Raw genomic sequence first — 16577 nt, 5'->3', positions numbered from 1 at the left:
AAAAAAGACTGTAACAATTGCAATTTTTTACGATATCACAAACAGGTCTAATGTTTTCAATTACCTTTCTAATTACTAACCTTTCTTGGCTCAGACTTCATTTCCACGTGTTCTTCTACACAAACACGCCGGGAGAGCGGTGAGCTGGCCACATACCTCTCCATATCCGCATCCCGTGACGCCTATGAACTGAGGATGACACGGTGGGCGGTCTGTATTGTTTGGCCTTCATGGCCTGTCCCGAAGGAGTTTAGTTTATTGAACTGTGTAGCGCATCAGTTAAGAGTATGTTGTAAGATAGCAGGAAAGCCTACACGCGGACTCTCAATCCCCCATCCCCTAACGGCTACTAAGCCAGGAAGACCCATTACGCAGACAGATGGGTGTGCTTTATTTCGAGTTGCATATTCTAGAGTAGCCGTAATACAAACAGCTGAGAAATCCTCTGAATGAACGGGAATATTCCCAGTCAACAACAGAAGACACTTTTACGTCAGAAATCACTGAGAGACCTGAATTTCCAACAACTGAACGAGGCAAAGGAGCTTAACAGGAGCCCACGAACAAATGTTGCTTCTCAGTGACAGATGATTTGCCTCTGCAGTCACCAAGAACGTGACACAAATGAAGTTCGGAGAGATGAGGTACGAACAGGTGTGAGCCTATCCAGCACTTATCCACTGCCAAAATATGATAGAACCACAACATAGAAGAAAACGGCCAAAAAACCGAGATGTTCTTCTGGCTCACCATACAAAAAGGCATTATTAGACAATCAAGCTTAACCAGTTGAAACCAAGACGAGACAAAAGACCAGTACCAACAACGTTGAACCTCTACAGTCAACATGAACTTAACAGTGCCCTCGTCTTCAGAAACAACCAGGTCCAAATCCGAGGATTTCACATAGGAGTACAAACACAACGTCCCGTCTGGGCGACATAGTAATAAGCTTACCTGGCGTGGAGAAACAATTGAAATATTTGGAAGCAGATAAATCACCAGGTCCGAATGGAATCCCAGTTCGATTTTACAAAGGATACTCTACGACATTGACCCCTTACTACTTTGCATTTATGGTGAATCTCCCGCCCAGCACAAAGTCACAAGCGATTGGAAAGAAGTGCAAGTGACCCCAGTAAATAAGAAGGGCAAAAGAAAGGACTCGCGAAATTACAGACCAATATCCTTAGCTTATGTTTGCTGCAGAATTCTTGAACATATTCTCAGATCGAATATAATAAACTTTCTTGAGACTGAGAAGCTTAACCGCTACGGTCGCAGGTTCGAATCCTGCCACGGGCATGGATGTGTGTGATGTCCTTAGGTTAGCTAGGTTTAAGTAGTTCTAAGTTCTATGGGACTGATGACCTCAGAAGTTTAGTCCCATAGTGCTCAGAGCAATTTTTTTTAGAAGCTTATGTCCACCAATCAGCATGGTTTTAGAAAGCATCGCTCGTGAGAAACTCAGCTTGCCTTTTTCTCACGTTATACACTGAGGACTATGGATGAAGGGCAACGGGCAGCTACTATATTACCAGATTTCCGGAAAGCACTTGACTCTGTGCCACATTTGCAGGCTGTTAACGAAAGTACGAGTATGTGGAATAAGTTCACAGATATGTGAGTGGCTCGAACAGATCTTAAGTAATGGAACCAAGTATGTTGTCCTCGACGGCGAATGTTAATTAGAGATAAAGGTATTGTCAGGAGTGCCCCAGGGAAATGTGAGAGGACGGCTGTTGTTCAAATGGTTCAATGGCTCTAAGCACTGTGGGACTTAACATCTGAGGTCATCAGTCCCCTAGACTTATAACTACTTAAACCTAACTACCCTAAGGACATCATACACATCCATGCCCGAGGCAGGATTCGAACCTGCGACCGTAGCAGTCGCACGGTTCCAGACTGAGGCGCCTAAAACCGCTCCGACACTCCGGCCGGCCTGCTGTTGTTCTCTACAGGGTGGTCCACTGATCGTGACCGGGCCAAATATCTCATGAAAAAAGCGTCAAACGAAAAAACTACAAACTTGTCTAGCATGAGGGGGGAAACCAGATGGCGCTGTGGTTGGCCCGCTAGATGACGCTGCCATAGGTCAAACGGATATCAACTGCTTTTTTAAAAATACGAACACCCATTTTTTATTACATATTCGTGTTGTACGTAAAGAAATATGAATGTTTTAGTTGGACCACTTTTTTCGCTTTGTGATAGATGACGCTGTAATAGCCACAAATTTATAAGTACGTCGTATCACGTGACATTTCACCAGTGCCGACGGTATTTGCTTCGTGATGCATTACCCATGATAAAATGGACCGTTTACCAATTGCGGAAAAGGTCGATATCGTGTTGATGTATGGCTATTGTGAGCAAAATGCCCGACAGGCGTGTGCTATGTACGGGACCGCTCGGTATCCTGGACCACATCATGCAAGTATACGCACCGTTCGCCGGATAGTTACGTTATTTAAGGAAACAGAAAGTGTTCAGCCACGTGTGAAACGTCAACCACGACCTGCAACAAATGATGATGCCCAAGTAGGGGTTTTAGCTGCTGTCGCGGCTAATGCGCACATCAGTGACAGACAAATTGCGCGAAAACCGGGGATCTCAAAAACGTCGGTGTTGAGAATTCTACATCTACGTCGATTGCACCCGTACCATATTTCTATGCACCAGGAATTGCATGGCGACGACTTTGAACGTCGTGTACAGCTCTGCCACTGGGCACAAGAGAAATTACGGGACAATGACAGATTTTTTGCACGCGTTCTATTTAGCGACGAAGCGTCATTCATCAACAGCGGTTACGTAAACCGGCATAATAAGCACTATTGGGCAACGGAATATCCATGATGGCTGCGTGAAGTGGAACATCAGCGACCTTGGCGGATTAATGTATGGTGCGGCATTATGGGAGGAAGGATAATTGGCCCTCATTTTATCGATGGAAATCTAAATGGTGCAACGTATGCTGATTTCCTACGTAATGTTCTACCGATGTTAATACAATATGTTTCACTGCATGACAGAATGGCGATGTATTTCCAACATGATGGATGTCCGGCGCATAGCGGTATTGAATAGCATATTTCATGACAGGTGGATTGGTCGTCGAAGCACCATACCGTGGCCCGTACGTTCACCGGATCTGACGTCCCCGAATTTCTTTCTGTGGGGAAAGTTGAAGGATATTTGCTATCGTGATCCACCGACAACGCCTGACAACATGCGTCAGCGCACTGTCAATGCATGTGCGAACATTATGGAAGGCGACCTACTCGCTGTTGAGAGGAATGTCGTTACACGTATTGCCAAATGCATTGAGGTTGACAGACATCATTTAGTGCATTTATTGCATTAATGTGGTATTTAAAGGTAATCACGCTGTAACAGCATGCGTTCTCTGAAATGATAAGTGTTGTGTCTAGACAAGACAGCCTAGACACAATGAGAGGAAGCCGAAACGCACGCGCTAAGCTAGAGCAGGAAGGCGTGAGGTCTGAAACAGGATACGTAATGAATGCTATAAAGAAAAGTACGTAGCTGCTGGAATACTTAACTTTAATCCATCCTTTTGGTACATCTGGAGATTGTGGCGATACAAGTGAGACTCTTTAGATACATGCAATGTTACTAATGGCGCCTTGCTAGGTCGTAGCCATTGACTTAGCTGAAGGCTATTCTAACTATCGGCTCAACAAAGGAGCGAGGCTTCGTCAGTGCGCATCGCTAGCTACGTCGTCCGTACAACTGGGGCGAGTGCTAGTCCGTATCTCGAGACCTGCCTTGTGGTGGCGCTCGGTCTGCTATCACACAGTGGCGACACGCGGGTCCGACATGTACTAATGGACCGCGGCCGATTTAAAACTACCACCTAGCAAGTGTGGTGTCTGGCGGTGACACCACAATAAGTTCACAAAGCTACATGTATCACATTGGAACTACTGATATAAAATGTTGAAACGTACCTATGTTCTGTATTTTAATTTAGAAAACCTACCTGTTACCAACTGTTCGTCTAAAATTGTGAGCCATATGTTTGTGACTACTACATCGCCTTCTATCACAAAGCGAAAAAAGTGATGCAACTAAAACATTTATATTTGTATACGTACCACACGAATATGTAATAAAAACTGGGGGTTCCTATTTATAAAAGCGCAGTTGATATCCGTTTGACCTGTGGCAGCGCCATCTAGCGGACCAATCATAGAGCCATCTGGTTTCCCCCTTCAAGCTAGACGAGTTTCGTTCTTTTAGTTCTTTCGTTTGATGCTTATTTCCTGAGATATTTGGCCCGGTCACGATCAATGGACCACCCTGCAAATGCATAAATGATTTGCCGTACAGGGTGGGCAGCAATCTGCGGTTCTTTGCTGATGACGCCATGGTGCACGGTACGGTGTCCAAGTTAAGTGACTGCAGGAAGACACAAGGTGACTTAGGCAAAATTTCCAGTTGGTTTGATGGATGGCAGCCAGCCCTAAATTTGGAAAAATGTAAGTTGGGGCGGACGAGTAGGAAGATTAAACCTGTAATGTTCGGATACAGTATTACTAGGGTCCTGGTTGCGACAGTCAAGTCGTTCAAATATCTATGCGTAACGTTGCAAAGCGATATGATATGGAACGATGATGTGAGAACTGTGGTAGGAAAGGCGAATGGTCGATTTCGGTTTATTGGGAGAATTTGAGAAAAGAGTGGTTCACTCGTAAAGGAGACCGCAAATAGGACGCTGGTGGGACCAATTCTTGAGTACTGCTCGAGTGTTTGGGGTCTGTACCAGGTCGGAGTGAAGGAAGTCATCGAAGTAGTTCAGAGACGGGCTGCTAGATTTGTTACCGGTAGGTTCTAACAGCACGTAGGTGTTACGGAGATGCTTCGGGATCTCAAATGGAAATTCCTGGAGGGAACGCGACATTCCTTTCGAGAAACTATTGCGTAGGTTTAGAGAACCGCCATTTGAAGGTGACTGCCGAACGATTCTACTGCCGCCAACATACAATGCGCATGAGGACCATGAAGATAAGAAACGAGAAATTAGGGCTCATACTGCGTTATATGGACAGTCGGTTTTCCTCGCTCTATTTGCGAGTGGAACAGGAAGGGAAATGACTGGTACAGGGTACCCTACGCCACGGATCGTACGGTCGTTTGCGGAGTATCTATGTACACTCATGCTCATAAATTAAGGATAATTCCAGAATGTGGTGCTACACAACGCGGCACTAGACAAACTGGCGCTAATAGCATAGGCACATAGGGAACACACACGTCACAGATCTGTAAGTCCACGGTATTGGTGATAGCTTGAGAAAACCGTCCCGAAACACATGTGTTACATAACACCACTGTTTCCTGCGCATGTACCCCGACATCAATATGGGATACGATCACCATGCACAAATACACAGGCCGCACAACGGGCTGGCATACTCTGGATCAGGTGGTCGACCAGATGCTGGGGTATAGCCTCCCATTCTTGCCCCAGTGCCTGTCGGAGCTCCTCAAGTGTCGTAGAGGTTTGAAGACGTGCAGCAATACGTCGACCGAGAGCATCCCAGACGTACTCGATGGGGTTTAGGTCTGGAGAACAGGCAGGCCACTCCATTCGCCTGATATCTTCTGTTTCAAGGTACTCCTCCACGATGGCAGCTCGGTGGGGCCGCGCGTTACCACCCATCAGGAGGAAGGTGGAACCCATTGTACCCATGAAAAGGCGGACACACTGGTGCAAAATGATGTCCCGATACACCTGACCTGTTACAGTTCCTCTGTCAAAGACATGCAGGGGTGTACGTGCACCAATCATAATCCCACCCCACACCATTAAACCACGACCTCCATACGCCCCTTTCAAGGACATTAAGGAGTTGGTATCTGGTTCCTGGTTCACGCCAGATGAAAACCCGGCGAGAATCACTGCTCAGACTGTACCTGGACTCGTCCGTGAACATAACCTGGGACCACTGTTCCAATGACCATGTACTGTGTTCTTGACACCAGGCTTTACGGACTCCCCTGTGACCAGGGCTCAGTGGAATGCACCTTGCAGGTCTCCGGGCAAATAAAGCATGTCCGTTCAGTCGTCTGTAGGCTATGTGTCTGGAGACAACTGTTCCAATGGTTGCAGTAAGGTCCCGAGCGAGGCTACCTGCAGTACCCCGTGGCCATCTGCGGGCACTGATGGTGAGATATCGGTCTTCTTGTGGTGTTGTACACTGTGGACGTCCTGTATTGTAGCGCCTGGACGCGTTTCCCGTCTGCTGGAATCGTTGTCATAATCTTGAGATCACACTTTGTGGCACACGGAGGGCCCGTGTTACGAACTTCTGTCTTTGACCAGCCTCCAGTCTCCCTAGTATTCTACCCCTCACAACGTCATCAATATGTTTTCTTTGAGCTATTTTCAACACACAGTCACCATTAGCACGTCTAAAAACGCCTGCACACTTTTCGCTGCACCGTACTCTGACTTGCACCAACACACCTCTGCGTATGTGGACTGCTGCCAGCGCCACCGTGCGACGACCACAGGTCAGATGCACCGCATGGTCATACCCCGAGGTGATTGAAACCCGCAAACCGCCCACCAGAGCGTTGTTTCACCATGTATCAGCATTATCCTTCATTTATGAGCATGAGTGTTGATGTAGTTGTAGATCTAATGTTTTGAATTGCCAAGGTGTGTTGAAGTCTACAAAGAAACTATCACGGAAGACTGCATAAGTGTGATAATTGCTCCCAATGGTGACGACAAGAGTACACAGGTTATGAAGCGCATTGTGAATTTGCTTGTGATTTATATTAGTGTACTTTTATCACACGATGCGGCTAAGAGTATGAACAAGTAGTGCCTTACTTATATTGACATTTAAGCTTCGTTCTAAAAGTTAGGCAGCTGTAACTGATGCGTGTTGTTCCCAAATAAAGCGGCTATAATTTGTTATCAGAAAAGTTTGTTTTAACCTTCCTGTCTACTAGAAATTAGCTGTTAAGTACACTACTGGCCATTAATATTGCTGCACCAAGAAGAAATGCAGATGATAAACGGGTATTCATTGTACAAATATATTATACTAGAACTGACATGTGATTACATTCTGATGCAAATTGGGGGCATAGATCCTGATAAATCAGTACGTAAAACAACCACCTCTGGCCGCAATATCGGCCTTAATACGCCTGGGCATTGAGTCAAACAGAGCTTGGTCGGCGTGTACAGGTACAGTTGCCCATACAGCTTCAACACGATATCACAGTTCATCAAGAGTAGTGACTGGCGTATCGTGACGAGCCAGTTGTTCGGCCACCATTGACTAGACGTTTTCAATTGGTGAGAGATGTGGAGAATGTGCTGGCCAGGGCAGCAGTCGAACATTTTCTGTATCCAGAAAGGCCCGTACAAGACCTGTAACATGCGGTCGTGAAGGGTACAGCCACGGGTAGTAACACATCTGAAATCTAACGTCCACTGTTCAAAGTGCCGTCAGTGTGAACAAGAGGTGACCGAGAGCTGTAACCAATGGCACCCCATACCATCACGCCGGGTGACACGCCAGCGGGGCGATGACGAATACACGTTTCCAATGTGCGTTCACCGCGATGTCGCCAAACACGGATACGACCATCATGATGCTGTAAACAGAACCTGGATTCATCCAAAAAAGTGACGTTTTGCCATTCGTGCACCCAGGTTCGTCGTCGAGTACACCATCGCAGGCGCTCCTGACTGTGATGCAGCGTCAAGGGTAACAGCAGCCATGGTCTCAGAGCTGATAGTCCATGCTGCTCCAAACGTTGTCGAACTGTTCGTGCAGATGGTTGTTGTCTTGCAAACGTCCCCATCTGTTGACTCAGGGATCGGGACGTGGCTGCACGATCCGTTACAGCCATGCGAATAAGATGCCTGTCATCTGGACTGCTAGTGATACGAGGCCGTTGGGATCCAGCACGGCGTTCCGTATTACCCTCCTGAACGCACCGATTCCATATTGTGCTAACACTCATTGGATCTCGACCAACGCGAGCAGCAATGTCGCGATACGATAAACTGCAATCGCGATAGGCTACAATCCGACCTTTATAAAGTCGGAAACGTGATGGTACGCATTTCTCCCCCTTACACGGGGCAACACAACAACGTTTCACCAGGCAAAGCCGGACAACTGATGTATGTGTATGAGAAATCGGTTGGAAACTTTCCTCATGTCAGCACGTTGTAGGTGTCGCCACAGGCGCCAACCTTGTGTGAATGCTCTGAAACGCTAATCATTTGCATATCACAGCATCTTCTTCCTGTCGGTTAAATTTCGCCTCTGTAGCACGTCATCTTCGTGGTGTAGCAATTTTAATGGCCAGTAGTGTAATAAGCACGTAGTCTTAACCCACTTTCCCCTATGTGTGGCGGAAGATCAGGGCACAAGTTTCCGATGTGTCATTGTCGTGGAGTTTGCCGCTGGGACGGTATCACCAGTTATGGGCTTTTGGGCGCCTCATCGCCTTGAGTTTTGGGTGACTGCAGCGCGAAACGGTCGGAAGTTCTCTTAAGGACCATCGGAGCGAGTAGTTCGGCGTCATTCTAAGCTCCGGAAGCAGAACGTAGAATTTCGGTGGCGCGCTTCTCTTGTGTTCTTCACTCCAGTGTCCTCTGATCGACCCGGTGCGCTGACAGCCAAGTCGCAGCAATCGGCCTCCACCAGATACAGCCATCTGCCGCACGCACGATGTCAACACTAGTGGTAATATGCGCAGCCTCGGCATTCATGGAATCACACTGAAGCAGGGGGTTGTTCAAGTCGATGGAGCCCTGTAATGGTGTGGGGCGCTTGCAGCTGGAGTAATATGGGACCCCTGATACGTCTAGATACGACTCTGACAGGTAACACGTAACATCCTGTCTGATCCCCTGCATCCAATCATGTCCGTTGTGCATTCCGACGGACTTGGGCAATTCCCAATTCCAGCAGGACAATGCGGCACCCCCTCCCCCCCCCCCCCCCCCCCCCGCGAGTCCAGGAGTGTTATAAAGTATCTCCAGGAACATTCTTTTGAGTTGAATCACTTCCGCTGGTCACCAAACTCCCTAGACATGAACATTATTTAGCATATCTGGGGTGCCTTGCAAAGTGCTGTTCAGGAGAGATCTCCACCACCTCGTACTCTTACAGATTTATGGACAGCCCTGGAGGAATCATGGTTTTAGTTCCCTCCAGCACTACTTCAGACATTAGTTGCGTGCATGTCACGTCGTGTTGCGGCATTTCTGCGTGCTCGCAGGGGCCCTACACAATGTAAGGCTGTTGTACAAGTTTCTTTGGCTCTTCACTGCAATAATATGTTCAAATCCTCCTTCTGTAGCAGACTTAAGGGGCTCCGGAACGCCCTATACTTGCAATGTTAAAATAACGCTTATAAATTACATCTTTCCTCACAAAGTATTTGATGTAGGAAGTTGTACTTTTTACAGATTATTTATTGGAATATGGGCTACAACTTAACACAGGGATTTTACAAAATTTTAGTTCAGTTATTAAAGATGATTTTTTTTTCAATTGTAATGAAATTTCACAACATTTTCTTGCAATTTTTTATTTATATATTCAAAAATATACAGTTTTCTGGAAAAAGGCTGTGTTAAATTATGCAGAAGGTACTGTGTAACATTTACTGAAAGTTTGAAACAAATATGTTTGGAAGATCCTTAGAAAACATGTAATTAGTATGAGAAAATAAAAGTTTTGGGAATCGAGCGACAAAGATTGGATTAACTTTTTAGTGCATTCTAGGTCCATAGGATGGATTATCTTCATCCTCTGCAAACTCCTCCTCCAGATTCCTCTTGTTCCTCCTCATGTTTACTCTTGCTTGTATTTCTACAGCCCTGTCTGCAGCCCGAAGGCGTTCCTTGTCTAAAGCAAGCATCGCTCGTTGTTGCGTTCGTAGATTTTGCTACCATTTTCTTCAGTTGCAGTTACTGCAACACTGTTCCAAAAGGTGGTCATGTATGAACACTTATCACATTTCAGTTGTATTTCACTAGCAAGTCCTACGTGCTTTATTATGGAGAGTTCCAGACCAACTTCACTACAATGAATACATCTTACACAGTTTGAAAAAATTCCTTTGAGAACCGACATATCATTCACATCCGATTCGCCCATAAAACATTCATAGTTTTCACTCATTGAACCAAGCTTCTTCTGTGAAGTATTTTCTTTCCCACTTTGACTGCTATGGGCAGGTGTACTTGAGAGGTTAGGTTCACTCACTTGGTTATCGTTTTTATTGTTTACAGTAATAACACATACCTTTGGCTTTCCAACATTTCTCCTTTTCTTAAAAGCCTTCAGAGGATTTCTAATAACTTTACTTTTACTCATTATTATACTTCAACAAAACAGAGACTCAAGAAACAGAATTAATTACGAATATTTTCGAGATAACGACAGAGTAAATAAACATGAAACAATCGACAAACACACCAGCGATATATATTGAACCATCACAGGTTAGCCACAACACATACTTTATCTCACATCACTAAAATGTACCTGATGAACACGGACGTTAATAATAACACCATTTGACAGCAGTTTAACAGCGCCACAGTGGATCACGCCCATGTAGAACACATTTCAAAAAAAATTTAAAAATAGTTGTAGTCTTCGGAATTCAATAAATTATACACTCCTGGAAATTGAAATAAGAACACCGTGAATTCGTTGTCCCAGGAAGGGGAAACTTTATTGACACATTCCTGGGGTCAGATACATCACATGATCACACTGACAGAACCACAGGCACATAGACACAGGCAACAGAGCATGCACAATGTCGCCACTAGTACAGTGTATATCCACCTTTCGCAGCAATGCAGGCTGCTATTCTCCCATGGAGACGATCGTAGAGATGCTGGATGTAGTCCTGTGGAACGGCTTGCCATGCCATTTCCACCTGGTGCCTCAGTTGGACCAGCGTTCGTGCTGGACGTGCAGACCGCGTGAGACGACGCTTCATCCAGTCCCAAACATGCTCAATGGGGGACAGATCCGGAGATCTTGCTGGCCAGGGTAGTTGACTTACACCTTCTAGAGCACGTTGGGTGGCACGGGATACATGCGGACGTGCATTGTCCTGTTGGAACAGCAAGTTCCCTTGCCGGTCTAGGAATGGTAGAACGATGGGATCGATGACGGTTTGGATGTACCGTGCACTATTCAGTGTCCCCTCGACGATCACCAGTGGTGTACGGCCAGTGTAGGAGATCGATCCCCACACCATGATGCTGGGTGTTGGCCCTGTGTGCCTCGGTCGTATGCAGTCCTGATTGTGGCGCTCACCTGCACGGCGCCAAACACGCATACGACCATCATTGGCACCAAGGCAGAAGCGACTCTCATCGCTGAAGACGACACGTCTCCATTCGTCCCTCCATTCACGCCTGTCGCGACACCACTGGAGGCGGGCTGCACGATATTGGGGCGTGAGCGGAAGACGGCCTAACGGTGTGCGGGACCGTAGCCCAGCTTCATGGAGACGGTTGCAAATGGTCCTCGCCGATACCCCAGGAGCAACAGTGTCCCTAATTTGCTGGGAAGTAGCGTTGCGGTCCCCTACGGCACTGCGTAGGATCCTACGGTCTTGGGGTGCATCCGTGCGTCGCTGCGGTCCGGTCCCAGGTCGACGGGCACGTGCACCTTCCGCCGACCACTGGCGACAACATCGATGTACTGTGGAGACCTCACGCCCCACGTGTTGAGCAATTCGGCGGTACGTCCACTCGGCCTCCCGCATGCCCACTATACGCCCTCGCTCAAAGTCCGTCAACTGCACATACGGTTCACGTCCACGCTGTCGCGGCATGCTACCAGTGTTAAAGACTGCGATGGAGCTCCGTATGCCACGGCAAACTGGCTGACACTGACGGCGGCGGTGCACAAATGCTGCGCAGCTAGCGCCATTCGACAGCCAACACCGCGGTTCCTGGTGTGTCTGCTGTGCCGTGGGTGTGATCATTGCTTGTACAGCCCTCTCGCAGTGTCCGGAGCAAGTATGGTGGGTCTGACACACCGGTGTCAATGTGTTCTTTTTTCCATTTCCAGGAGTGTATATCTATTAAAAGGTAATAGTCTGCAGATTCAGAAAACGCAAAAAAGTAAAAATTGAACTTTTCATGATTTTGAGCCTTTCCGGAGCCCCTTAACTGTACTGAGGCTGTAGTACGGATCGATTTCCGCGGTGCTCAGCCACTGCTGCGTAATAATTATGCTGATGCACATCCGGTCTTGTTGCCGTCCGGTACACACTATGTTGCACGTAATTTCAGAGAGCAGTAGCAACTCTTGCTGAATATTGCCAGCGGTACAGTGTCGGATTTCACTTTAATTTCTTGTTTAAGAGCAATGCTCGTTTAATGTTGCAGTGCTCAGTCACTATTCAGACGACCGTGTTTGATTTAAATAAATCTCATTGTGATATCAAGACTTTTCTCTAGTGAAACGTGTTTCAATATCCACTCCCCGATCACAGATTTTTGGGGAACATCATTAAATATTTGTAATAATTCTTTATGCCAAACTGACCCGAGTTAAGTGGCATTGCAGGAGAGTCAGCAACTAAATTTGTATAGTCAAATCCAAATCCTTGTGGCTGGCCGCTGTGGACGAGCGGTTCTAGGCGTTTTAGTACGGAACCGTGCTGCTGCTACGGTCGCAGGCTCGAATCCTGCCTCGGGCATGAATGTGTGGGATGTCCTTAGGTTAGTTAAGTTGAAGTACTTCTAAGTCTAGGGGGACTGATGACCTCAGATGTTAAGTCCCATAGTGCTTAGAACCTTACAACGTAGCTCGACAGTTTTAGGACATATACTATCACACGAGGAACATTTTCTCAAAGGTTACTTTCCTTATGACTTTCAAAATGTGGTAATTATTCTTATTAATTAGATAAAAAAATTGTGTGCCCGTTTTCTTCATATCAGTCTCAGAAGCGTCACAGCAATTTTTTAAATTTATATGTATGACACATAGCAATTATTATTTAACGAAAATTTAAATAAACTTCACGGCAATGCACTTTGAAAAATTTTGTACTGCACGAAGTTATGTTATAGTATGTACAAAATCTGTAACAATTTCCACCTTTTTATCTGGAATGGTTGAACAGAGAATGTTCCTTATACACTGAAAAATGAAAATTGAGGCTAAATGCAGAAAAAAGATTTTTTTAGGATTTATAGCAGAAATGAGTACCTCTATGTTGCCCATAACCATACGTTTGTCCTTTTGTTGTACTCTGATCCTTCTGGCATTCCCTTTTGACTATGTCCACCACAGACATTTCAGAACTAACAATACACATATCATCTACCTTCTTCAACAGGTTTTCAGTGAAGCAACCAACATCAAATCTTAGTCTCATATGGGTCCTGATTCTTCTAGTACTGCCGTCACTGAACTCCAGACAAGCATCATATGAGGACATTTTAACAGTAGTACGTGGGCAAAACGTTGTCTTTGGACGTCTCTTCCAAATGAATTCGCTAAACCTTTTGCTCACATTTTGTGTTCCAAGATGTGTGTATTTCTTTCATCAGTATTCTTCTGTATTCTTCTCTGATGGCAGAAAATAATAAAATATCTCAACTGAGGAGAGAGTCATTTAGAAAATTGTCATGGCACTGCACACTGCTTGAAGCAAGGTGGCTTTGTAACACGAATTACACTCAGAAAATTGGAGACAATATTTCTAAAGAGCTATAGAAGTGTCTGGCGTCAAACAGAAGTTGTTTTCAACGTTTCTCACCAATTTTACGTACATCCCCACCTAACTTACTTTACTTTTTCGTGTCTGACGCTGGCAATTTTTCTGGCCCAATACTGAGCTAAGTGGAAAGATTCAGGCTTGTTTAGCCAGCGGTCATCTAGGAAGCAACGTGCAGGCCAATTCCAGCATGTCGGAACACGTTGCGCGTTTTGTATTTCTCCACAGTTCCAGCAGTTGTCATCAGGTTCTAATAGGCTACAGTTCCAGCAGTTGTCATCAGGTTCTAATAGGCTCAGTTTTATCATACTGATGTTTACAGGTGGTTTGCCAGTTCTGACACAGGTTAGCATATTCTATGACTTGTAGTATAATTCAGCACCACTTGGTGGATTTTCTGGAACATAGTAGCCATCACGGGCTTCATGCAAATTGTAACTGAGGAACCCATATCTTGATTTTAATCTTTTTAATCCATAAAAGCTATGGTGTAATGTATGGCATAAATGATGACTAACTGAAACCCTCAGCTGCCGACAGGTGTTGTTGATATACCTCGATGTGGACAGTTGAAAATGTGTGCCCCGACCGGGACTCGGACCCGGGACCTCCTGCTTACATGGCAGACGCTCTATCCATCTGAGCCACCGAGGACACAGATGAATAGCGCAACTGCAGGGACTTGTCCCTTGCACGCTTCCCGTGAGACACACATTCCCAACTGTCCACAATCCTACATATGTAATGTACCTTATAGACATTTGCCCACCCACTCGTTACTCGCGCACAGGTTGCCCAAACTCTTACGGGAATCGCCAAAGCGTGCGCGAGTAATGAGTGGATGGGCAAATGTCCATAAGGTACAATACATATGTAGAATTGTGGACAGTTGGGAATGTGAGTCTCACGGGAAGCGTGCAAGGGATAAGCCCCTGCAGTCGCGCTATTCATCTGTGTCCTCGGTGGCTCAGATGGATAGAGCGTCTGCCATGTAAGCCGGAGGTCCCGGGTTCGAGTCCCGGTCGGGGCACACATTTTCAACTGTCCACATCGAGGTATATCAACAACACCTGTCGGCAGCTGAGGGTTTCAGTTAGTCATCATTTATTCCAGGGAAAAGCTGCACGGTCAACAACAGTATTCTGTTCTTTCGAGAACAGTTACTGTCTTCACATATATAATGTATGGCCCCCATCCAGTGTCTTTTTGAACTGCTTGTTATGTTCTTGAGCTACCGTATGCGACTTGGGACCCCAGAAACCTGAAGCGTGGTAGAGATTTTCCAGTGAAGTGCGCTTCATGCATCGTACAGGTTTAATTAAGGCTTATGTCGACCGTCTCAGCACGTGCCGATCTATACCGGACACGTACTCAGTTGCAGAAAAGCAAAGTGCTAAACTGGTGGCTATAAACACTACAATTGACGCCCCCCTTATTGCCAATTAGTTTTCTGAGGATATTGTTCCTTGTGGTTACCTTATTTCACGATTTTTTGCAGTGACGTTTGTACGTGGGGCATCTGGCAATTGTCACTTTGAGGTATGTTGCCTGGTCTGTGGGCTCAGTGATAGACCCATTCCAGTTAATATGCAGCTTTCTGTTTGTCAGGTATTTGTGTATAGGTCGAAAGTGCAAACTTTCGTTTCAATGGGATGTGCCATTTGGATTGAGAGAGTTGTAATCATAATGTGTTGAGACATACATTAATCCTTGTTCCATAGATCATGAATACGGCATTTCGAAATGATGTGGAACGTGTCAATGGTTCAAATGGGGCTTAACATCTGAGGTCATCAGTCCCCTAGAACTTAGAACTACTTAAACCTAACTAACCTAAGAATACACATACATCCATGCCCCAGGCAGGATTCGAAGCTGCGACCGTAGCGGTCGCTCGGTTCCAGACTGAAGCGCCTAGAACCGCTTGGCCACTCCGGCCTGCGGAACGTGTCTCATCAACATAAGTTTTCTTTACACAAAATATATACTTTTTTTTACAGTTACTTATTGATATCTAAGAATTCATCTAGAAACAGGTGTCATTCAGAAACTCTCTTAATTTGCTTTTAAATGATGGTTGGCAATCTGTCTGACTTTTGATACTATTTGGCAAATGACCAAAGATTTTGTGGCTCCATAATTCACCCCTTTCTGAGCCAGAGTGAGATTTCATCCAGAGTAGTGAATATCATCCTTTCTTCTAGTGTTGCAGCTATGCACTTAGCTGTTATTTTTGAATTGGGATGGTTTATTAATGACAAATTTCATAAGTGAGTATACGTGTTGTGAAGGTACTGTGAATATCCCGAGTTTCTTAAATAAATGTCTGCAAAGTGATCTTGGGTGGGCTCCAGCTATTATTCTGATTACACACTTTTGTGCAATGAATACTTTCTCTGTTAATGACGAATTGCCCCAAAATATGAAGCCCTATGAAAGCAGTGAATGAAAATGGGCATAGAGGCTAAATTACTGATATGTTTATCACCAATATTTGCAATAACCCTAATAGCAGAAGTGGCTGAACCTAACCATATCAGCTGATCACAGATGTGTTTCTTCCAGTTCAGTTTCTCATCAATGCACACACCCAGAAATTTTGAATATTCTGCCTTAGCAACAGACTTCTGTTCATAGTCTATATTTATCACTGGTGTTATGTTATCTATTGTACAGAATTGTATAAACTGTGTTTTGTCAAAATGTAAGGAGAGTCCGTTTGTAGAGAACCACTTAATAATTTTCTGAAAGACAGTATTTGCGATTTCCTCAGCTGATTCTTGCTTGCTGGGTGTGATTACTTT

At 45.5% G+C, this 16577-nt stretch overlaps 1 protein-coding gene and 1 non-coding gene across 2 annotated transcripts in view; both read right to left on the bottom strand.

Annotated features, from left to right (window-relative positions):
- LOC124552274 (C3 and PZP-like alpha-2-macroglobulin domain-containing protein 8) overlaps positions 1-16577 on the bottom strand; it is an 842473-nt gene that overhangs the window by 395264 nt on the left and 430632 nt on the right. The gene's annotated exons all lie outside the window — the stretch shown is intronic.
- On the bottom strand, positions 14354-14427 carry Trnat-ugu. Its single transcript has one exon. It is a non-coding gene; the product is annotated as a tRNA-Thr (tRNA).

Source organism: Schistocerca americana, chromosome 10 (assembly GCF_021461395.2).
Source record: "Schistocerca americana isolate TAMUIC-IGC-003095 chromosome 10, iqSchAmer2.1, whole genome shotgun sequence".
Lineage (NCBI taxonomy): Eukaryota > Metazoa > Arthropoda > Insecta > Orthoptera > Acrididae > Schistocerca > Schistocerca americana.
The sequence above is the reverse complement of the archived record's forward strand: the minus strand, read 5'-3'. Positions and strand labels throughout refer to the sequence as shown.